At 38.5% G+C, this 24,773-nt stretch overlaps 1 protein-coding gene and 1 long non-coding RNA gene across 7 annotated transcripts in view; one reads left to right on the top strand and one right to left on the bottom strand.

Annotated features, from left to right (window-relative positions):
* SMAD4 (SMAD family member 4) overlaps positions 1 to 24,773 on the bottom strand; it is a 108,732-nt gene that overhangs the window by 40,881 nt on the left and 43,078 nt on the right. The window contains exon 1 of one of the 5 annotated variants that reach the window (XR_005060829.2): positions 14,510 to 14,779. The exons of 2 other annotated variants lie outside the window; for them this stretch is intronic. The gene's annotated coding sequence lies outside the window, so the exon portion shown is untranslated. Of the gene's footprint in view, positions 1 to 14,509; positions 14,783 to 24,773 lie in introns of those variants that run through there. 2 more of the 5 variants (XM_073213080.1, XM_037016562.2) reach the window with 2 other exon arrangements.
* Positions 1,938 to 24,773, top strand: part of LOC140843445 (uncharacterized) — a 77,335-nt gene continuing 54,499 nt past the window's right edge. Inside the window, exon 1 of one of the 2 annotated variants that reach the window (XR_012121223.1) lies at positions 1,938 to 7,074. This is a non-coding gene — a long non-coding RNA (uncharacterized lncRNA). Of the gene's footprint in view, positions 7,075 to 14,701; positions 14,841 to 24,773 lie in introns of those variants that run through there. The other variant, XR_012121222.1, reaches the window with a different exon arrangement.

Genomic DNA, 24,773 nt, shown 5'->3' with positions numbered 1-24,773 from the left:
AACTACTATGTATGCCAAACAAAACATCTTCATCTAAAATCTGGCCCAAGAAAACCAACCAACAATTTAAAATCAGTGAATGCCAATCTTACAATCTAAATTTCTTCAAAATTTAATCCTTCAAAGTGCAATTTACGATGTCTGAATTTCTCCAAGAGTTTTCCCTAATATACTGTCTCTTCTCCCCCGGGTCCTGGAGGAGAATTACTTCCCCCAGTGTGTTCACTGTTTGTTCCCTGGTATGTTACTTGATCTGTTCCCTCAAATTAAAAACACACTCCAATTACAATAACATTATATCACAGTTTTTCATTGTGTGTTTGTCTCACACTGTTGCCACAAATCTACAAGTTCAAGAAAACAGCAACACTTTCTCATCTCAGAAATGTACCATGCACAGTTCCTGACATATACATACATGAGGCAAATGTCTGTGGATTAACTACAGCTTTTTTATTCTGGGTATTTCCTTGCAATAAATTTTGAAGAGTGTAAATGCTTCTGTTGTTGAACTCATTTTCTGGCATTACATTCCAAAAGATATATACCAATTAATAAGGTAATTAAGGTCTTTGAGTGTAATTATGTTACCACAATCTCACCATCAGATGTTACAATTTCTAAAGTTTAAGATATCTGGGGGCCTAATAGTATATTAGGAACTGTTTAAATTGCACATTTGTTTGAAAACTAACAAAAATGTCCTTGCTTAACAAACACAGCTTTCTCATGTTTTTGTCTTTGTTGTATTCCTGTGAGCACAAGTGCCTAAAACATAAAAGTTCCTTGTATAAAGATAATACCAGCAGGAGTATACAGATGTTTTCCAACATTGAATAGCTCTTGATTATAATTTTTTAAAGAGTGGTATGGAACAAGGATGACTAGACTGGTGTAAATAAAATTACATGTTCTAATTAAAGCTCTAACAGCATGACTGAGCAAGTTAACATGTTTTTCAGTTCTCCCATCTATAAAATGGGAACAATACCTTGCTAACTTTTACAGACTCCTTATATAATCAAATGCAAGGGTACATAAAAGCAATCTGGCAACCACAAATTGACCAATTTAACACACACTGTTATCTACTGGTATGCACAAAGCCCTACAGATACAAAAACAAGTAGTACATAATCAGTAAGCAGCTCTCAGCTCTATCAGATGAAACATACCATTTTTGTTTCATTTTTGCAACAAATTGTTTAAATCATGGAGCTAGCTATCCTGAAACAAAGTTCAACTTACACATATTTTTAAAAATTTAACAATGCCCTAACTATAATATAAAAAGATTAATATATAATACAGTATGTATTTCAATAAAAATACTCAGGCATGTCAACAAATTTAGAAAGTATAATAAAGAAGTTAGATGTTTGAACTTATATATAGGATCATTATAAATATGACAGCTATAAATTCAGATCTTCTAAAGACAAGTTGTTTTGGCAAATCAAATAGCACAATGGCACTGCTGTTGATGGGATGGATTTTCCAAAATGATTAACTCTTGATAAATTTCCAAACACAACTTCAATTAAGAAACTAAATTAAGAGAAACTTAATTCATAAAAATTGAGTATATAAGATGGAGTTACATTCTCAGGTAATTATATGTTTTCCAACTACATGAACTTCTGGGGCATTTATTTTTCTTATTATTTTTATTTATTATTATTTTTTGGTATCATTTATCTACAATTACATGAGGAACATTGTTTACCAGACTCCCCCAACACCAAGTCCCCCTACATACCCCATCACAGTCACTGTCCATCAGCGTAGTAAGATGCTGTAGAATCACTACTTGTCTTCCCTCCCCGTGCTCCCCCTACATTATACATGCTAATCGTAAGGCCCCCTTTCTCCCCACCCCCCTTAACCCTCCCTTCCCACCCATCCTCCCCAATCCCTTTCCCTTTGGTAACTGTTAGTCCATTCTTGGGTTCTGTGAGTCTGCTGCTGTTTTGTTCCCTCAGTTTCTTCTTTGCTCTTATATTCCACATATGAGTGAAATCATTTGGTATTTGTCTTTCTCCGCCTGGCTTATTTCACTGAGCATAATACCCTCTAGTTCCATCCATGTTGTTGCAAATGGTAGAATTTGTTTTCTTCTTATGGCTGAATAATATTCCACTGTGTATATGTACCACATTTTCTTTATCCATTCATCTACTGATGGACACTTTATCCATTCATCTACTGATGGACAACAAAGGTTGCTTCCATTTCTTGGCTATTGTAAATAGTGCTGTGATAAACATAGGGCTGCTGCATTCTTAGGGTAAATTCCTGGAAGTGGAATTCCTGGGTCAAACAGCATTTCTATTTTGAGCTTTTTGAGGAACCTCCATACTGCTTTCCACAATGGTTGAACTAGTTTACATTCCCACTGGCAGTGTAAGAGGGTTCCCCTTTCTCCACAACCTCGCTAACATTTATTGTTGTTTGTCTTTTGGATGGTGGCGATCCTTACTGGTGTGAGGTGATATCTCATTGCGGTTTTAATTTGCATTTCTCTGATGACTAGCAATGTGGAGTGTCTTTTCATGTGTCTGTTGGCCATCTGAATTTCTTCTTTGGAGAACTGTCTGTTCAGATCCTCTGCCCATTTTTTAATTGGATTATTTGCTTTTTGTTTGTTGAGTTGCATGAGCTCTTTATATATTTTGGATGTCAACCCTTTATCAAATCTGTCATTTATGAATATATTCTCCCATACTGGAGGATGCCTTTTTGTTCTATTGATGATGTCCTCTGCTGTACAGAAGCTTTTCAGCCTGATATAGTTCCACTTGCTCATTTTTGCTTTTGTTTCCCTTGCCTGGGGAGATATGTTCATGAAGAAGTTGCTCATGTTTATGTCCACGAGATTTTTGCCTATGTTTTTTTCTAAGAATTTTATGGTTTCATGACTTACATTCAGGTCTTTGATTCATTTCGAATTTACTTTTGTGTATGGGGTTAGAGAATGATCCAGTTTCATTCTCTTACATGTAGCTGTCCAGTTTTGCCAATACCAGCTGTTGAAGAGACTGTCATTTCTCCATTGTGTGTCCATGGCTCCTTTATCATATATTAACTGACCATATATGTTTGGGTTAATATCTGGACTCTATATTCTGTTCCACTGGTCTGTGGGTCTGTTCTTGTGCCAGTACCAAATTATCTTGATTACTGTGGCTTTGTAGTACAGCTGGAAGTTGGGAAGTGAAATGGCCCCTGTTTATTCTTCCTTCTCAGGATTGCTTTGGCTATTCGGGGTCTTTTGTGGTTCCATATAAATTTTAAAACTATTTGTTTCAGTTCATTGAGCTGTTGGTATTTTGATAGGCATTGCATTGAATCTGTAGATTGCTTCAGGCTGGATGGTCATTTTGACGATATTAATTCTTCCTAGTCAAGAGTATGGAATGACTTTCCATTTATTAGTGTCCTCTTTAATTTCTCTTAAGAGTGTCTTGTAGTTTTCAGGGTATAGGTCTTTCACTTCCTTGGTTAGGTTTATTCCTAGGTATTTTATTCTTTTTGATGCAATTGTGGATGAAATTGCTTTCCTGATTTCCCTTTCTGTTAATTTATCGTTAGTGTATAGGAAAGCAACAGATTTATGTGTATTAATTTTGTATCCTGCAACTTTGCTGAATTCAGATATTAGTTCTAGTAGTTTTGGAATGGAGTCTTCAGGGTTTTTTATGTACAACATCATGTCATCTGCAAATAGTGACAGTTTGACTTCCTCTTTACCAATCTGGATGCTTTGCAGTTCTTTGTTTTGTCTGATTGCTGTGGCTAGGACCTCCAGTACTATATTGAATAACAGTAGGGAGAGTGGGCATCCCTGTCTTGTTCCCAATCTCAGAGGAAAAGCTTTCAACTTCTCGCTGTTCAGAATGATGTTTGCTGTGGGTTTGTCATATATGGCCTTTATTATGTTGAGGTACTTGCCCTCTATACCCATTTTGTTGAGTTTTTATCACTAATGGATGTTGAATTTTGTCGAATGCTTTTTCACCATCTATGGTAATGATCATGTGGTTTCTGTCCTTTTTTTTGATGTGGTGGATGATGTTGATGGATTTTCTAATGTTGTACCATCCTTGCATCCCTGAGATGAATCCCACTTGATCATGGTGTCTGCTCTTCTTGATGTATTTTTGAATTCAGTTCGCTAATATTTTGCCGAGTATTTTTTGTCTATGTTTATCAGGGATATTGGTCTGTAATTTTTTTTTTGGTGGGGTCTTTACCTGGTTTTGATATTAGAGTGATGCTGGCTTCATAGAATGAGTTTGGAAGTATTCCCTCCTCTTCTATTTTTTGGAAAACTTTAAGGAGAATGGGTATTGTGTCTTCTCTATATGTCTGATAAAATTTAGCAGTGAATCCATCTGGACCAGGGGTTTTGTTCTTGGGTAGTTTTTTGATTACCAATTCAATTTCTTTGCTAATAATTGGTCTGTTTAGATTTTCTGTTTCTTCCTTGGTCAGTCCTGGAAGGTTGTATTTTTCTAGTAAGTTGTCCATCTCTTCTAGGTTTTGCAGCTTGTTGGCATAGAGATTTTCGTAGTATTCTCTAATAATTTTTTGTATTTCTGTGGGGTCTGTTGTGATTTTTCCTCTCTTGTTTCTGATTCTGTTGATGTGTGTAGATTCTCTTTTTCTCTTAATAAGTTTGGCTAGGGGCTTATCTATTTTGTTTATTTTTTCAAAGAACCAGCTCTTGGTTTCATTGATTTTTTCTATTGTTTTATTCTTCTCAATTTTATTTCTTCTCTGATCTTTACTATGTCCCTCCTTCTGCTGACTTTGGGCCTCATTTGTTCTTCTTTTTCCAGTTTCAATAATTGTGACTTTAGACTGTTCATTTGGGAATGTTCTTCCTTCTTTAGCTGGCCTGGATTGCTATATGCAGAGAGAGAGGATAACTCAAGCACTGTCTTTTCAAGGCTGACTATCACTTCTGCTCAAGTTTGACTAGCCAAAGTCATTTGGCCATGCCAGTGGTTCTCAACAAGGGCAATTTTATCCCTCAGGGGACATTTGGCAATGTCTAGACACATTTTTTATTGTCATAGTTAGAACGGGAAGGTGGGAGGCAGAGTACTCCTCGGCCTCTAGCAGATGAAGGCCGAGGCTGAAAACATCATATGATGCACAGGCTGGACCCCCACAATAAAATTTATGCCACCAGAAAGGTCAACAATGCCACACCTAATTTCAAGATTGGAAAGGGAGACAGAAGTGCAATATTGCCAGGTGCCACAAGAGAGCCATCAGAATATTGGTGGAACAGTACTAATAACTACCACATGGGAATAAGAATTTGCCAGGCTGAAGGAAAATCAGGAAAAAGCACAGGGATAATAGTGTGGATATTTTGTCTAGAGTAGGTTCATGATAGGAAAGGGGGGAGGTATAGCAGCATTAGATTTGCACAGAAAGAAAACTAGAGTGAGAGCACATTGACTAGCTTAGGAAAGATAAACAGAAAACTAGGAGACAGTAATCAGAAGAATGATAGGGCCTAGGTTAAGGCCATGACCTGTGGAAACAAAGCAGGAACCCATGAGATGGAAGAGACTAGACTTAATCTATTAGTATAAGGGTGAAAGGGACAGTCAAAAAATGACTGATTTTCTAGACAGGTTAACTGAATAAAGAATAAAATATTTAAAGGTTAAGTAAAAAATTCAACCTTAAATATGCTAAGTTTGAAGACCCCAAAGAAATTAAACCTCTCTGAAAGCCTCTAGCATACAGGTATTAGATAAAGTCACTGTAATAAACAAACCAACCCATGGTGACAGGCATAATGAAAGGCAGAAAGTCAGCAAAAGGGACAGAGGTTTATTCTTGTATCTATCTACCTATTGTATATTTTGTCTCTACCCTTACTATTAACCACAAGCTATTATCTGATATTGACCACAGGTCTAATAGCAACTTCATGGACTACAAAACCAAATAACTAAGCTACACTGAAAACTCTCTAAAACTGAAAATGCTGAGTGCTGGCCTGAGAGGCTCTCATGGAAATTTATAAACTTTAGTTAATGAATGTTGACATTTTTTTATTTCTCAGAGGTCTGTTTACTTTTGAATTACTGGCTGTATTATGTATGTGAAACACCTTCTAGAAGTTATAAGTAGTTTGATCAGTGATCAGTAAATTACTTAATATGGGAATATTTGAGGAAATTACTCAAGTTTAACTAGTAAAAAAAAAAAAAAAAAAAGCCTGGTCTAGTGCAATATCACTAGGAAGAAATGGTAACCATAGATATAGCCTTACAAGTAGAAAAAAAAAGGTGTAAAGCTGTGCAGACTTAGTTCACCTGCCTCTAGCACAAGTTACACCCTGATTTCTAAACACAGGAATGTCAGACAGTTGAGGTTTGCCAAACTGAGGACAGGTGAAAGGGACCCTCCAAGAGAGCACAAAGGATTATGCACACAGGTATTAATATGATAAAGATCTGAGATTGGAATAATACAGTCAAAGCAGCAAAAAGAATGTGTTTGTGATAACTTGTAAGATGAACTAAAAGGGACATATTTAGAGGTATGCTTGTGTTTTATCGATTTAAATGTCATACTGGTATACCAGTTTCACCTTAAATAATGTTATTTAAAAATTAACATTTTTATAACTAGACTTAACATGGGGATCATTAATGTATAAAAATATCAAATCACCATGATGTATACCTGAAATTAACAGGATAACATATGCTAATTATACTTCAATTTAAAAAGTGTTTGTTACAATGGGGACTTAATTCCTCTGCATTTCTGCATTGCATCATCTGGCCCCTTTGGCTGCTGCACCAGAAATGAAATCCCATGCCCTTCGACAGAACATCACATCCAAGTCCTATAAAAGGGGGAAAGGCCAGAAACTCAGGGTGATGACTGGTCAGTCTGGCTGTACAGCAGGCCCCAGTGATTGGTCACCTCCAAGGGTGGAGCCATGCGGTCCCAAACAAAAGAGGAAGGACAGCACAGCAGCTGAAGCAGAAAAGGCAGCTAAGGATCTAGGAGGTGACAGCACTGAGACAATCTTAGAGGGTAAGTTGTGCCTGATATGAGTATTTCTTATCAGTTTCAAATATTGTTTTTGACAGGTTGTTACATGCTGAAGTGTCTCCCCTCCAAAATCCATATGTTTAAGTCCTCACTCCCATACTCCCTCAGAATTTGACTGTATTTGGAGAGAGGGTCTTTACCCAGGTAATTAAGGTTAAATTAGGTCCTTATATCCTTAGAAAAGGAGGAGATCAGGTCACAGACATGCACAAATGGAAGACCATGTAAAGACATAGGGAGAAGATCGCCATCTACAAACCAAGGAGAGAGGCCTCAGAAGAAACCAATCCTGCTGACACCCTGATATTGATCTTCGAGCCTCAAAATTGTGAGAAATAAATTCCTGTTGTTTAAGCCAGAAAAAAAGTCTTTTTTCTGGATTAATAAATTAGAGGGTTAAAAAGAAGAATCAACAAAGTCCTCCAGTTGATACTTATTTTCAGTCGGCCAACATGTATTCCCCTTCTGTAACAGTACTGATATTCCAAGCACAATGTCCCAATCTGGGCAGGTGGGACAATCCCCAGCCTGAATAACCAAAGCCACCTCCTAGCCACATTAGTTGTTTCAAAGATGGGAGAGGGCCCAAGTCAGGTCAGTGGACACAGCTCCAAGACTCCTGTTGGAATTGCAGAGGGGAAAAATGTTCCCCCTCTCTGGACTTGAAGCTGGGAGTAGTTAGCCCGGAGTTTACCTGAGACTATCTGAACTCACAGTGAGGCCAGCTCCATTTCCGGAACAAGCCAACGAATTCCCCTTTTAACTGTTACACATTTTCCATTATATAATATCTAAACAAAATTTAATAATATTCTAGAAATAGCAGCAATATAATACAAACCATATTAACAATGGAATCAACCGTTTATTGGTTTTACTGGAACCAGTCATTACCGACTAGTAATCTAGTCGATAATACAAACAACTAGTTACTTTAAAATAGCAGTTATCAAACTCTCTGGTCTGAGGTCCCCTTACTTACATTCCTACTGCAAATTCCAAATAGCCTTTGTTTATAAGTGAGTTTTGTCTACTGACATTTTACATTACAAATTAAAACTAAACATTGTTTATTTCTTTTAAGTAAATCAAAATAAATTAAAATTTAATGACAAACCCATTGTTAAAATAAGTTTTATGAAAAATAACTGTTTCCCAAAACAAAAAAGTAAGCACTCAGAGTGACACTGTTTTCTACTTGTGCAAATTTCTTTAATGTCTAGCTTAAGAGAAGAAAGCTGGATTCTCATTATCTGCTTCTGCATCCAATCTGTTGTGATATGTTGTTTGGTTAAAGAATCTGAAGAACATGTGTCTCATACAGATATGTAATTGGAAAAGGGAGTAGTATTGTAATAGCCTTTTTTAGATAATAATGGATATTCATCTTTTATTAATTCAACACCAAAATGCAACAAATGCCAATTCTTAAAGGTTAGTTGCAATGTAGAATCTGAAGCCATACCAATTTCTTATTCATAGTTCTGTTACATAAAATCCATTGGTCTATATTGTACTTCCAATGCATCTCCTACCAATGCATGATTTTACATTATCATGCATTGGTCATCTGGAAAAGTATTGGTTCAATGAGTTATATAGATCTTCCAAATGTTGACACATTTCCTTTTACAATATTTTTTTTCAGTTACATTTTGTTATTATCACCAACCTCATCAGAAAAGTCTGTAAGGTACTTATCCATGCTAATGTGCCAGCTATTTACCCACCACTGCTTTTTCACCATCAGTGCAAATGTCAAGACAGCAAAAGGGCAAACAACATCTCAGTTTTTTTATGAAAATAACTTTGACTTTGTGACCCCCTAAAACAAAAGGGTTGTGGGGACACCCCGGAGTCTGTGAACCACATTTTGGGAAACACTGTTCAAAAGAAGGAGACTATCAAGTTATCTAGCTTATTCTTTCAAAAGGGGCTGTATCAGAACCCCTGCAGGGCAGCACAACCCTACGAAGTATGTGTATTAAGAGTGGGACTCTTTAAAAAGCACTCGAAGGGTCTAAGTGCTGTCAGTTTAACAAAGCACTGATCTAGTCTACATGCTTCATTTTACAAATTAACAAAAAGATCGTGAGACAAATTATAATATCATGAATATACCCAAGTGATTAAAGACTACACAGAAATTATGTCATTTTTCTTCACATTAGCCAGTTGCTTAATTCCAACATATATACAAAAAACTTCTTCCTTCAATGACTGGTTAGCCAGAGACGGGTAAGATTCCTCAAGGGAGGAACAACCTAAGACAGGCACAGTCGCAGAGTGGCCATCAGGTGAGAAATTGGGGATCAACAGAGGTGAGGCTTAGAACCTCACCCCCCCTGTTTTGAGAGAAATCTTCTGCATCCGTGGATGTTTTGTTGCCCTTGTCTAGCTTGGATTAATACTTAGTCTATAGGCACACACCGGATCATCTACATTAGCCCTCTTACAGCACTAAACTATGTTTTCTACCTTTATCTTGCATCTACCTACCACTTCAGCATTTTATTAAAAATAATAATAATAATAATAATAAGGGAGAAATGTGGGATTCACATATAAAACAAGTATAAAAATCAAACGAATAATCATAATTGACCTGATTGTTTATAGTTTATGATGCGTGATCAAAACCGAAAGTTTCTGTGATGACTGCCCTTGCACTGTTCACCATGTAAGAACTTATTCACTATGTGAGAACTTGTTCACCATGTAAAAACTTGTTCGTTATGCTTCAGATGATTGGAGACTGTTGAGAATTAGGCTTGGGGTTGATTAATGATTGTGCATTGAGTCCCCTATACAGAATTGTATTGTTGTTAACAACCATATGATCAATAAATATGAGAGAGGCCCTCTCAAAAAAAAAAAAAAAAAAACTTCTTCCTTCAACTAGTTTTAGTAGGAGATATCTACAACATAGATGCAGCTAGTGTGTTCATGCACAGTGATTTCTGGTTTATGTTATCTCACTGAGTACTCCTTCTGGCCTTCCTTTCGCCAGATGATTGAATTATTACAATGACTGGCCATCTATTGATACCAAATGCTCTAGAATTCACTAGTGAGTATCACTGATAAATGTCCTTAGTTTAGTTTTTACATTTAGAAAAACATTTTGACAGAAAAAGACTTAAATTGCACACATTCACCTACATAAGATACAGGAGTCATACCTTACTATAATGTCAAATATTCAGTAGCAGTCCTTTAAAAAAAATCATAAATAAGAGCTACATTCTATGCAAATTAGGGTTTAATGGATTTAAGTAAATTACTCTAGTGCACCAATGATTGCAAAATAAAGCCTGTACTATATTAAAACTAAGCAGTAAAGACAAGCATACTAAAATATCCAAAGCCTTTAAAATCAAGAGGTCCTTTTTTTATAATACAGATTCCCATGCCTTCTCCACTCCATTCCCATTTTGAATCTCCATTTGTGTTAGGATGGGGCATGGGGGAGGGAATAAAGAATATTTTGTTTCTTTTTTTTTTTTTTAAATAGTCTTCAGAGACAGAGATGCAACTACTCTTAGATCAGCATTTGGGAACTACTTCAGGTGATATAAATGGAGAACTAAACATGGCACATAGATACCTCTAACAACTGCTAACTAGTTGGGCTTGTTGAGCAACACAGGGTTTAAGTTAACACCTGACAGCAAAAAGGCTACATCAATGTGACCTGCTTCTCAGGAACCAGTTAAGTGACCAATTAATTGGTGCCTCAAAAATTTTATGGTTTCCAAGCAGATTAACATTAACCCCCTACAAAGACCAAATTCCACTGAGATTTTAGATTCTAACTTTGGCACCCAAAGAAAATCAATAGTCTCTAAATGGAGATGGAGTAAGCACTGGAGAGTACCGTACTTTAAAAGATCAACTTCTTAATGATGTTATACCAACTTCTTATCCTGGGAAATACAACTTCCTAAAACTTCCAGCAGGCAGTTCAAATGAACTGAAAAATGAAGAAAGAAGTGAAAAGAGGAGAAAGAGGTTCAGATGGAGGGACAGACTTGGAAGCAAAACAAATGTGTCAATTCCTTTAAGGGATACAGTGAGTTGGATACGAGATGATTACACTGTGCATACATCTATCAATGTATTACAGAATGTAAAGCTGACACAAGTGAAATAGTTCCAAAAAATATTTAGCTAGAGGATCCTATAGCTCAGCCACTTTGAAAGTATGATCTGGCTGCTGCACCCCAGGCCAAATGAATCACAATTTTGGTGAGTGGGATTCAGCCATCAGTATTTTGTAAAGCTTCCCCAAGAGATTTCAAAGTGTAGCAAGGTTGAGAGACACTGCCCTGAACCTTAGGAGTATAAAAGCAAAAAAAAGATGAACCCCACATAATTACAAGTTTTCCAAACTGAAAACAGGTCTCATTTAAAATGTAAATAATGAAATATATAGTCCTTGAGCTTACAGGTATTTACAATTATCCTCAACACTAAGATACAATAATAAACACTCTTTACCATCAGTCTCTATTAGTTATCTGACCTGTGATATAACTTGAGCAAGCTAATAATCAAGACATAGAGTATAAAATTTTGACCACTTACTACATCTTAGTTTTACACAAGTAAGCACTGCACTAGCTTTTATCCACTTTCATGGTTAAAACAAATTTTCTGGATGCCAATCACACCACATTATAGCGTCAAGGTGACACAACCTAAAATACCTTGTTCCTGAGAAACTGGAATGCAGCCACATTCCCCATCACTAAAATTACACACTTTTGAATGAGCAAAAAAATCTCACAGTTCTAAACCTAACTCATTATCAAGCATATGTTTGGCATATTACATGCAAGCAGTATCACACTGAAAGTCGCTCAAATGAATGATATCTGTCATATCTGTCAACTGTTTGAGTTTTTACAATAATCAAACCTTTATCAACTGTTGAGCAAAAAGCCCAGTCTGGTAAGTTTTTAAAAACTGTACTAAATTGTGTTACACCATTTACCTCCTTTAATTTTCATTTAGTGTGGAAAAAATGAAGACAATGGAACTTTTTCAGCCAGGTTAGTTTTATACATGATTATCATCTCAGAGTCACCTTTAATCATCACTCAGGCAAAAGAAAAGTTTCTGCCTAACTACATAATCTTCTAGGGAAAAAAAAAAACTTGTACAATGAGCACTGAAATGGCTAACAGATGTTTAGCCATTCACTCTAAAATCACTGAATGAAAAATGAAAAAAAAAAAAGCTAAGCATGAGCTAAAATAGAACTGAAATAAGCAAAGTTTAAACATAAGAAAAATAATGTATGTTCTCACAAAAACAGGCAAAATTTTAGACAAGACTAAATATGCATTTTAAATGCAATGGACAAGGCAGATCCTGATGAGTTAACTGCCCTAAGTAGAGGCCTCAGCAATTCACAGCTCAATTAGAATAGTGTCTAATGATGTTACTATAACACCGGCTCAATCAGAAAAAACAGCTTCCAAGTCAGGGAGCTGGAGTGTGACTGGGCAGCATAAATTAGTTGAATACTTGCATTTTAATTTGGGGAGAAAAAAATCTAAAGGGAATGCAGAAAAAAGAATTCACACACAAATGGAGAAATAGCTCAACTAAAATGTAGCTTTAAAAAGTGAAGCACAGGTTTTTAGAAATAAGATTTACTGTTTCCTAGCATAAGCAGAATTGCTTCAAAAGCATTCAGAAAAGGTCAATGATCCACATAAAACTTACTGGGAAAAATTTCAAAGTTGACTTTCTCAGCACACATTTTCATTAAATCTGAAACCGATCTTAAGTTTTTTCTAAACTGAAGATTTAAAATGAAGTCACTCAGCGAAAACAGGTTACTTTCTACTTAAACAGTCCCACTTCAAAAATTAAAACATTAAAATGTGATACCTCTTTAAAGAAACCTTACCCAAAAACCTGGAAAGCGAATCAAAGCCACTTCTATTAACAGACTCATAGAATGTTATATCAATTTTCTCCAGATAGGCTCTTAATTTTAATTCCAACAATTTAAATCTACATAATTCATCACCACCTTTAGAGCTAAAGATACTCCAAATCCTAAATGCTTCGTCAGCCTCTACAAGTGTACTTGTTCTGTAACAAACCCACCTAAGAAAACAAAATCATGACTTAGGGAAGAAACACTAATCAGAAATATTTTAAAATGTTAATTACAGCAGTCATTTACAACTCAAAATATTATGCATTGACCATATCAGAATTTTACAAAATAGAAAATAAGTCCTTTGCAGAAAAATAAAAGTTACATTAGAAATGCTTATGCTATATATATTTCTACTGACATATATTTAGTCCTGGCAAAACACGGCAAAGGCAATTTATGAAATCCGCAATAAAAGTTATTCAAATGCAATGTCCTAAATCTAATTACTTTATGAGTATGCATTTCTGCATTTTCTATTAAGACTAAATAATTTCTTTCAGCAAAAAGTACTGAGCCTACTTTTAAAAAACCCGAACAATCAAACTGCTACTGAGACTAAAAAGATGGTAATTCTGGCAAAAGTCAAACGTCTGTTGACAAAAATTATCCAAGAATATATGCGTTTAGAAAGTCAATTATAACTAATTACAATGATTCCTCATCTTACTTTTATTATTCCTAAATAACTGGTAATTTCACCTTAAACTACGGTGCGAAAACAAAAGGCATTAAGAAACTAAATTTTTAAAAAAGTAATTAGAAATATGTGTTTTTAACATATTACGGTTTTCAGGGGGAAACCAGCTAATATGAATCTTCAATAGAGGTTTTCAAAGCCTCTCTATTCCAGCAAAGAAAATTTTCAAGTTAACTAAAAATATCCATTTCTTTGAAAACCCAGCTAAAGATACATAGCAGTTTGGGGTATGTGATTCAGCCACCGCCCTAACCCTTACACCAATTTCACGCTCAGTACTTGCAGGCCGAGCAGTAAGATAAAACTGTCTTTTATTTTTAATTAGGAGTTGGGCGGGGAGGGGGGCGGTCACTAGGTGCGAAGAACGTTTCCTGCGTACGTCCCACAATGCTCAAAAGTAAACAAATCAAAGCCAGAAACAAACTGGAATGACAAGCAGGAAGGGAAAGTAAGAGACAAAGAAAAAGATTTGCTTAAGAAAAGAAATTAAGACCAACCATTCACAACTTTCATTTGGACCTAAGGCAACACTACGGCGGGCCGGCGCTCCGCGGCGGGCCAACTCCGCAGAAACAACAAAGAGGCGGCCGCGCGGGAGTCCCGGGCCGAGTCCGCTTGACGCTGCGACGGACCGCGATGAGTCCGGGGCTCGAGGGCCCGGGAACCCCGCGCCCGGACGGCTGGCCGGCAGGCGCCTCCCGCGCGCTCACCGCCGCCGCGACTGCGGGGGGCCCGCCCGGTAGCGGGGCAAGGATCGTTACCTGCTTGGCAACGACGACGGCGAGCGGAGTCCGCGGCGTTCCTCGGCCCCCGCCCCTCTCGGCGCCGCCCGCTGCCCGCGCGGACTGGGCCGCCCCGCGGCGGGGGGCCTCTCCCGCGGCACCCGGCTCCCCTCGCCCGCTCCCGCCCGCTGGACGGCGCGGAGCTGAACGGAGAGCGGACAGGGCCTCCCGGGGACGGCGGGCGGGCGCGACGTGGGATCCGCCGCCCGAGCCGCTTCTTTACCGCAGCGGAGGCGACGACTAGGGCCGTGTTGTTGCTGCCAACTTGTCGAGAGGACACTGAGCATGCGCAAACGGAGACCACATCCGGGTAATTTCAGGGTTTGGCCCTTTTTCCCCCCGCAGCTTTCCTTTCTCCAGGCTGCCCCCGCCTCCCGCCCCAAGTGCCTGGAGGGAGTTCTGCGCAGGCGCCCGCGGGGCAGCGCCAGTCGGCCGGCTGCACAGGGTCCTGTCCCGGCTTTGGGCCCTGGCGGGGGGCGCAGCCCAACAGTGTTTGGGGGAAAGGCTGCTTTGGGGAAGTGGTCACCAGAAAAACTGGCCTCCCTTTGCAAAATGTACCCATGCAACGCGGAAAAGCTTGGAGTATAGTGGGCGTCCAGTAAGGCTTTATAAATAGTCCAGCCTTGTTTTCTGAAGCGCTGCTTGGGCAAAAAAACGATTTTAACAGCTAGCTCTGGAGAAGGTAGTGGTAGTGGTTTACTTTGGAAAGAAACTGGTAATGACCGCACCTTCCTTCCCTTTCATCAGCCGTGGATCACTAGATCCAAAGGTGTCTAAACTCACTTAACTCTCCCCTTGAGTTAAAGAGATGTCAAGGAATCACACATTTGAGAGTGTGGCCAGGTGTTAGCAAGAAGTGAATGGTCCTCGTTGGAAGAGATTTAGGCCGAACCTGAATTTGGAAGGGACCTTCAAGGACATACAACACCTGTTAACTAGGTTACCCAGGGAAAGGTGTAAACTCTGCTTTTGACTTAATACTTATTTTATTTGAAAATTTTACAAGATGCGTGCATTTCTTTTATATTTAAATTTTTTCAGAAAACACATACTAGTTATATACTTTTTTCATCAGTCAGGAAATACTTGCTTTGGGGGGTCCCACAAAAACTTATCATTGAAAGTTCTGAAGTCATTTCTTAAATCTCACTGCCCTCCTATCTTTCACACACAGCAAACCACTCCTTACTCCCATGCTGTCCTCCCCGCCATCACAGCCTGGGCTCTTTCCTTTCTACCAGAAAGCCTCTAAAACAGGTGACTACCTGGGGGGTTCATGAAGACATTCAAAGACTAGTTTTAAGGGTATCTATTTTCAGATCTTCCACTGCTACATGTACTATTTAATAAAGTTGCTCAGCTTGAGAAAGCACCTGAGGACACAGCATCCCCTTTCAAAACTGCCTTCCAACCATACAAAAAATAAATAAAAACTCTTACCATTATTAAGCTGCATCAACCCAAAATGTAAAAACCTCCAGGACAATTCAAAGGAACGATTCAAATTGGTGTCCGTTCTGAGAAAGTGAATGACCCAAATGAATGGGTTATAAGTTCTTTTGGAAGTCAGGTGGTCTCCAGTTCTTTGCTAACAGATTCAAGGCAGATCTAAGTGAACAGCTAATAGGCCAACATAAGATTCTTAGGCAATATACCTTAAAAGGAATTAAAAGAATTGAGCAACATTGCTATAACTAAACTTCTTCCATTCCCATCTGTATTAATTATCTGTTGCTGTATAACATGTTTGGTGTATTACACCAAATTTAACAGCTTAAAACAAACACATTTATTAGCTCACAGTTTCTGTGGGTCAGGAATCTAGGCATGGCTTATCTAGGCCACAAAGTGAGGCTTGACTGAGAAATGATCCACTTCCAAGCTCATGTGGTTGTTGGCAGCATTCAGTTCCCTGTAGGCTGCAGGACTGAAGGCCTTAGTCCCTTGCTGGCTGTCTCCTGGAGGGTCCCTCAGTTCTTTGACATGCAGCCCTCATCATGATGAGGAAAGCTTACAATATGGCAGCTTGCTTCTTCAAAGCCAGCAAACAGGAAAGTCTCAGTGTAAGACAATTTTATGATTACAATTTTATGTAACATAATGATATATACCCAATACATACATCCTGTCACTTTTACCATACTTTTCTGTCCAGAAGTAAATCACAAGTCCTGCCCCCACTCAGGGACAGGAGACCACACAAGGGTATGACTACCTGGAGGCAGGGATCAAATGGGGCCACAGTAAAGTTCACCACACCATCTATTTATTTACACAAATAACAACCTCTATAAGCTGAACCTCCTCAGAATCTCCTTTCAGGTTCTCTTCACCTTCTTGCTTAAGGGAAACCTGACTTTCTCCTGGGACACTGGTTCTTCGTCCCCCTCTCAAATAGTGACACTGTGTTTTCAACCATAAGCCTTTTAGACTGTGCCTGGAGGTGAGGTAGGTGTCCTCCTTGCTCAACATTGCTTCAAGACCATCCCCCCTGCTTCCTCCCTATTAACCCGCAGTTTTTAATCTTGTTTTCCAGTACCCATCATCATCACTGTTTTCATTCCCCTTAATTTTTTCACCATTTGCTTCTGTCAGTCACTCCAATACCAGTTCTGTCTTAATCATAGGTGGTAATAATACACACTTAGATGATCTTGCCAATACCCTGACCTCTCAGTTCCGACTTCTCTAAGGATCTTGTCCTACACTAACTCAGCCACTCACTCTCCTGGGCATAATCACAGGAGCCTTATCAAACTTTGCAACTTCATCATAATCACAATTTCAAACATCTCACACAATGAACACCTCCCCATATTTCCGTATTTCCCTGCAGTGCTCTAAGTCCAGCAATTCTTCAACCTGCATATTCACTCTCTCCCATTCTTACCCAGCTTAAACCTCTGACCAGTCATTACAATCACTCCTTCTCACACACCCTCCACCCCCCAACTCTTCTCCCCCTTTGTTGTGCTGGCTGGCAAAACCACAGTCCTGATTCAGACCAACTCTTCATCTCCACCACAACAGCACCCATGCATCTGCCTGTGGCTAGCTAAAAATACAACCACACTGACTAGTTTCACTTGAATTTCATCACCATGAGCCTCAAGTGAACCATTAGTGCTGCCTAGGAATCCTACTTCCTTCTCCCTTCTTCTGGATTTCATACCTTCTCTTTTCTCTAACCTATACTGCTTTCCCTCCCATGCCCATCCTCAGTTAACCTTGTGCCCTATTTCATTGAGAAAATTGAACCAATGAGATAAAAATTTCCATAGCATCTCACTGTTTCATCTACCCATAACCACATACCAGCATCTATAACCTCTTTCCCAACTTCCTCTTGATTACACAGTTGAGTTTTCCATGCTCCTAGCTAAAGCGAGTCCCCCTGCTAACACAATAGATCCCAGTCTTGCCTTGCCTAATCAAGATCATCACCGTCACCCCAGCAATGGTCTCCCCTCTTCTATACTGTCAGTGTTCCCTCTCTACTGGTCATTCCCATAAGCTTATGAGCAGTTGTTATTTCTCCAGTCCTACAAAATCTTCTCTCTGACACATTTCCACTGTCAGCAACTGCCCCATTTCTCTGCTGCATTTGCAAGAAATCTTCTAAAAGATTTTTGTATACTTTCTGTCTCTAGTTCTCCCACTCTGCAGTAGCAGAATGCATACCATATAATTTATATAGACATGCCAAATACAGTGTGTATGATAAGACTGCATCCATACATAAGAGAATCATAACACACATGGTTACATGTGGCATGTTAGGTCTTCAGATGAGAGGGTATCCTACATTCTCTTAAGTCCACTTATGTCATGCTTTCATCCTTACCACCGTAACAAAACTACTCTTGTCAAGGTCAACAATGAACTTCCCATTGCCTAAGTCTAATGATTTAATCTCAATTCTCATTTAATTGACCTGTGTGTAACAGCTGGCACAACTAATCACTTTTTTTTATACTGCAGCCTCTAGGTTTTTCACCTTTACCACTGGTACCTCTTTCCCTGTCTTATTTCTTCTTCATTGATTCCACCTCTTCTCTCAGACCTCTTAACCTTGCACTGGCCTAGACTCATTCCTTGGATTTCTTCTGTTTGCTATCTATACTCATTTCATTGGCAATCTCATCATATGTCCTGACTTCAATACCATCTAAGATATATGATATCATCATATATGACAACTTCCAAATTTATATCCTCAGCTAAGACCTCTCATCTGAACTCCAGATACTGATATCCAATAGTCTACTGTATAGCTCAGACTTAACATGCAACATACTGAACAATATTCTCCCTCAAACCTGTCTAACTCACCAACTTTTTTTAAAGGTATGATTGCTATACACTCTTATGAAGGTTTCACATGAAAAAAAAATGTGGTTACTGCATTTACCCATATTATCAAGTCCCCACCCTTACCCCAAAGCAGTCACTGCCCATCAGTGCAGCAAGATGCCACAGGTCCACTATGTGCCTTCTTTGGGCTACACTGTTCTCCCTGTGATCCCCCACACCATGTGTACTAAACATAATACCCCTCAATCCCCTTCTCCCTCCCTCCTCACCCACCCTCCAACACCCCTACCCTTTGGTAACCACTAGTCCCTTCTTGGAGTCTTTGAGTCTGCTGCTATTTTGTTCCTTCAGTTTTGCTTCATTGTTATACTCTACAAATGAGGGAAATCATTTGGCACTTGTCTTTCTCCACCTGGCTTATTTCACTGAGCATAATGTACTCCAGCTCCATCCATGTTGTTGCAAATGGTAGGATCTGTTTCTTTCTTATGGCTGAATAGTATTCCATTGTGTATATGTACCACCTCTTCTTTATCCATTCATCTACTGATGGACACTTAGGTTGCTTCCATATCTTGCCTATTGTAAAAAGTGCTGCGATAAACTTAGGGGTGCATATGTTGAATCTGAGAAGTTGTATTCTTTGGGTATATTCCAAGGAGTGGGATTCCGGGGTCAAATGGTATTTCTATTTTTAGTTTTTTAAGGAACCTCCAAATTGCTTTCCACAATGGTTGAACTAGCTTACATTCCAACCAGCAGTGTAGGAGGGTTCCCCTTTCTCCGCATAATCACCAGCATTTGTTGTTCTTAGTCTTTTCAATGCTGGCCATCCTTATTGGTGTGAGGTGATATCTCATTGTGGTTTTAATTTGTATTTCCCTGATGATTAGTGATGTGGAACATCTTCTCATGTGTCTGTTGGCTATCTGAATTTCTTCTTTGGAGAACTGTCTCTTCATATCCTTTGCCCATTTGTTAATTGGGTTATTTGCTTTTTGGGTGTTGAGGTGTGTAAGTTCTTTATACATTTTGGATGTTAACCCCTTGTCAGATATGCCATTTACAAATACATTCTCCCATACTGTAGGATGCCTTTTTGTTCTGTTGATGGTGTCCTTTGCCATACAGAAACTTTTTAGTTTGATGTACTCCCATGAGTTCATTTTTGCTTTTGTTTCCCTTGCTTGAGGAGATGTGTTCAGGAAGAAGTTGCTCATGCTTATATTCAGATGTTTGCCTTTGTGGTCTTCTAAGAGTTTTATGGTTTCATGACTTACATTCAGGTCTCTGATCCATTTCTAATTTACTTTTGTGTATGGGGTTAGACAATGATCCAGTTTCATTCTCTTACATGTAGCTGTCCAGTTTTGCCAACACCAGCTGTTGAAGAGGCTGTCATTTCCCCATTGTATGTCCATGGCTCCTTTATCATATATTAATTGACCATATATGGTTGGGTTTATATCAGGGCTCTCTAGTCTGTTCCATTGGTCTATGGGTCTGTTCTTGTGCCAGTACCAAATTGTCTTGATTACTATGGTTTTGTAGTAGAGCTTGAAGTTGGGGAGCATAATTCCCCCTGCTTTATTCTTCCTTCTCAGAATTGCTTTGGCTATTTGAGGTCTTTTGTGGTTCCATATGAATTTTAGAAAGATTTTCTCTAGTTCATTGAAGAATGCTTTTGGTATTTTGATAGGAATTGCATTGAACCTGTGATTGCTTTAGGCAGGATAGCCATTTTGACAATTTTAATTCTTCCTATCCATGAGCATGGCATGTGTTTCCATTTATTGGTATCTTCTTTAATTTCTCTCATGAGTGTCTTGTAGTTTTCAGGGTATAGGTCTTTCATTTCCTTGGTTAGGTTTATTCCTAGGTATTTTATTCTTTTTGATGCAATTGTGAATGGAATTGTTTTCCTGATTACTCTCTCTTCTAGTTCATTGTTAGTGAATAGGAATGCCACAGATTTCTGTGTATTAATTTTGTATCCTGCAACTTTGCTGAATTCAGATATTGATCTAGTAATTTGGGAGTGGATTCTGTGGGGGTTTTTATGTACAATATCATGTCATCTGCAAACAGGGACAGTTTAACTTCTTCCTTGCCAATCTGGATGCTTTTTATTTCTTTGTGTTGCCTGACTCCCATGGCTAGGACCTCCAGTACTATGTTGAATAGAAGTGGGGAAAGTGGGCATCCTTGTCTTGTTCCCGATCTTATAGGAAAAGCTTTCAGCTTCTCACTGTTAAGTATGATGTTGGCTGTGGGTCTGTAATATATGGCCTTTATTATGTTGAGGTACTTGCCCTCTATACCCATTTTGCTGAGAGTTTTTCTCATGAATGGATGTTGAATTTTGTCAAATGCTTTTTCAGCATCTATGGAGATGATCATGTGGTTTTTGTCCTTCTTTTTGTTGATGTGGTAGATGATGTTGATGGATTTTCAAATGTTGTACCATCCTTGCGTCCCTGGCATAAATCCTACTTGATCATGATGGATGATCTTTTTGATGTATATTTGAATTCAGTTTGCTGTTATTTTGTTGAGTATTTTTGCATCTGTGTTCATCAAGAATCTTGGTCTGTAATTTTCTTTTTTTGTGGTGTCTTTGCCTGGTTTTGGTATTAGAGTGATGCTGGCCTCATAGAATGAGTTTGGAAGTATTCCCTCTTCTACTCTTTGGAAAACTTTAAGGAGAATGGGTATTAGGTCTTCACTAAACGTTTGATAAACTTCAGCTCACCAACTTTTTTTATCTCAGTTGATGATAAGTCCATCCTTCAAGTTACGCAGACCAAAAACCCTGGAGTCATGCTGGATTTCCCTCTTTCACATCTCCTGTCTAGCCCAGCATCAGAGTATCCCTTACCATCTCCACTGCTCTCTGATCTGAGCCACCATCATCTCATGCTTTGATTAATCTTCCAAAAGCTCTCCCTACTCTCAAATTTTCCCCTTAGAGTCTGTTCTCAACAAAACCAGCCAAGTGATCCTCCAACAATATAAAGTAGATCATGTCACCCACCCCTCTGCTTAAATCCCTGCAATGGCTCCTGATTTTACTCAGAGTAAAAATCTATGTCCTTACAACAGTCTACAGGGATCTGCTCCTCTCTAATTTCATCTCCTCTTCTCCTCCTGGATGACTCTGCTGCAGCCTTACTGACCTCCATTGTTGACTCTAGAAGATATCAGCCATGCTCCCAAATTTTGATCTTTGCATTGGCTGTTCCCTCTGCCTGGTACACATTTCCCCCAGATAGCTGCATTACTAACTCCCTCACCTACTTTAGTCAAATGTTACCTTCTCAATAAGGCCCACCCCAGCCTTTTTTATCACAACCCATTCTGAATCCTCACTCCACACCACTTACCCTGCTTTATCTTTCACTTATAACTCTTGTCTTCTAATGCACTCTATTATTTTCTTATGTGTTATGCTAATTGCTTATTTTCTATCACCGCCCACTAGAATGTAAGCTCCATGAGAAAGGTGGTTTATGTGTAGTACTTACTAATGAATCCCAAGTACCCAGAGTTGCTATTGACACACAGGAAGTGCTTGATAAAAACTTGCTGAATGAAGTGTTTCATGCTTCTATCCATAAAAATGAAAACTAGGAATAAAGTTGCTTCTAAACCCTATTTTATTCTGTCAAAAACATTCTATACTTTAATTTTAATAGTTTATCAAAAGTTGTAATATGTTATGTAGGCCAATTAGGAATTCACAGTTATATTAATACAATCAAGATGAGTGTTTTAAACTTAGAGACTCAAAGATTTTTTTTTTAATTTTTCATAAGGAAATATGATAGGCTGATCAATAAAAGACCTTCCAGCCTAAAATCTTATATTAAAATGTTCAGGGGGGAATAGAATGGAAATAGAAGATAAGGAGAAAAAGAGTGATATAAATCTCTTTTAAAGAGAAGCTTGCTCATGTATTTTTTAGTGGATGTTAGATGCATTATGATATTTAGACTTCCTTGGGTACACTAAAAGAATGATGTAACAATCTTATTTTAAAATGCCAATACTTAATGAAAACATGCCAGATATCCTTCATCATCAGAAAAATGCAAATTCAAATCACAATGAAGTACCACAAAACATCCATTAAAGTGATCAAAACTAAAACGAGCACTGACACTCTGTGTCGTTGAGGATGTGGAGTCACTGGAATGCTTAAAACATTCTGATGAGAATGTAAAATGGCACCACCATAAAAGTTAAACATACAGCCCTTTGTCACAGCAATTCTACTTTTAGGTCTTTACCAAGAGAAATGAATACATATTATTATAAAAAGACACTATGATAATGTTTATAACCTTAATCAAAATAGTTCCAAACTGGAAATTACCTCAAAGTCCACCAACAGGAGAATAGATTTTAAAGGCATAATAGATTGATGTAACAGTATAATAGGCATCAGTAAAATGTAATGAATTACCAATACATGCAGCAATAGAGATGAATCCCATACACATTACCCTAAGCAAAATAAGCCAGGCTCAAGAGTCCATACATATGCTCTACTGTATGTTCATAGTATGTTTTACAGAACTACATTAAGTTCTAGAATAAATAAAACTGACATGCTGAAAAAAAGTGCCAATACTTATAATATGCCAGAAACAATAAACTTTGCCATTATTTAAATTTAAGATGAAATGTTTTAGATATGACCTTTGAAAGTACAAGAAGAAATGGTTTCTCAAATTTCTTTTAGGAAGTAAGCAAGCAAGAAATCTTGAAGACCACAGTCCCAAAGCCATCACCTTTCCTGAGACTTCTCTGGGTGAAACATCTCAATTCCCGTAGTCATGTCTGACTCAGGCAGGAAAGGTTTCTTTCCCTTTTGTTTTCTTTGATGGTCCACCACCTGTGAACTGGACCTTCCCTACAGTAAGAAGAATCCAAAGCTTTTACCTTTTCATTCTAAAGGTGGAGACAGAGCTCTCACCTTCAGCACCACCCACCTAGAAAAGAATATAATAATATTAATTAATGTGGAAATGATCTAGCAATTGACAGCTTGGGGTTAGCATTATGACATTTTAGAGCTAAATCATTGATTTTAAAAATAATTCAAGTTGCCGTTGAAAATCACTTAACACTGATTAGCCTGAACACTGTGTTTCCCAAAGTCCTAAAAGCACAATTAGTAAACTGTCATCTCCTTTGGGTTGAAGTGTAGAAAGTTATGTTTGAGTGTGACTGGTGTGCATTTGACTACCAAGTGATTTGTTCTTTTAGAGGAGACCAAAGACTTGATGAGAAAGAGAGAAGGTGGGTGGAGTCAATGCTCCGTTTATTTATTTATTTATTTTCTGAAAAGCTAGAATAGCTGCAATCCATGCCAGATCCTGCAAGCCACAAGGGCAGCTATGGAAGGAATCCCAAGGGGGGAAAGGGGTGGAGGCAGGAAGGAAGGAATTAGGTGGGAGGGGAAGGGAAATCACAGCCCACCTTTGTCTAGCAGAGGTCTTCTAAATATTAACAGCAGCAAAGAAGCAGCCAAAAGTGAAGGACAGGAGCAATCTATACCCCTTTGTCAGTCCTAACCATTCATGCAGTAAACATTTTACTCAGTACCTACCAGGTACCAAGTACTAAGGGATTCAGAGATAAATCTACTATAGAACATGCCCTTGAGTAGCTCCCAGTCTAGCTAAGGAGGAGTGAAGAAGGAATAGAGAATTCCGAGGACACAGAAATGGGGTACTGTGAAAGAAAAGAGAAGGAGCAACCCAATTTTGCCTGAGGGAGTTCAGAAGCCTTCACAAGAAAGTGCCATTTGAATTGGACCTTGAGGTAAAATAGGAGTTTGCTAGTAGGAAAGGATTGAGTGGGGGCCTTCAAGGCAGAGAAAACAGCCTAGGGATATAAAAGTGGTGTGGTTATAAAAGGTTAC

The sequence above is a fragment of the Manis javanica genome, chromosome 9, assembly GCF_040802235.1.
Source record: "Manis javanica isolate MJ-LG chromosome 9, MJ_LKY, whole genome shotgun sequence".
Classification (NCBI taxonomy): Eukaryota; Metazoa; Chordata; class Mammalia; order Pholidota; family Manidae; genus Manis; species Manis javanica.
This window is presented reverse-complemented; position numbering and strand designations above follow the sequence as displayed.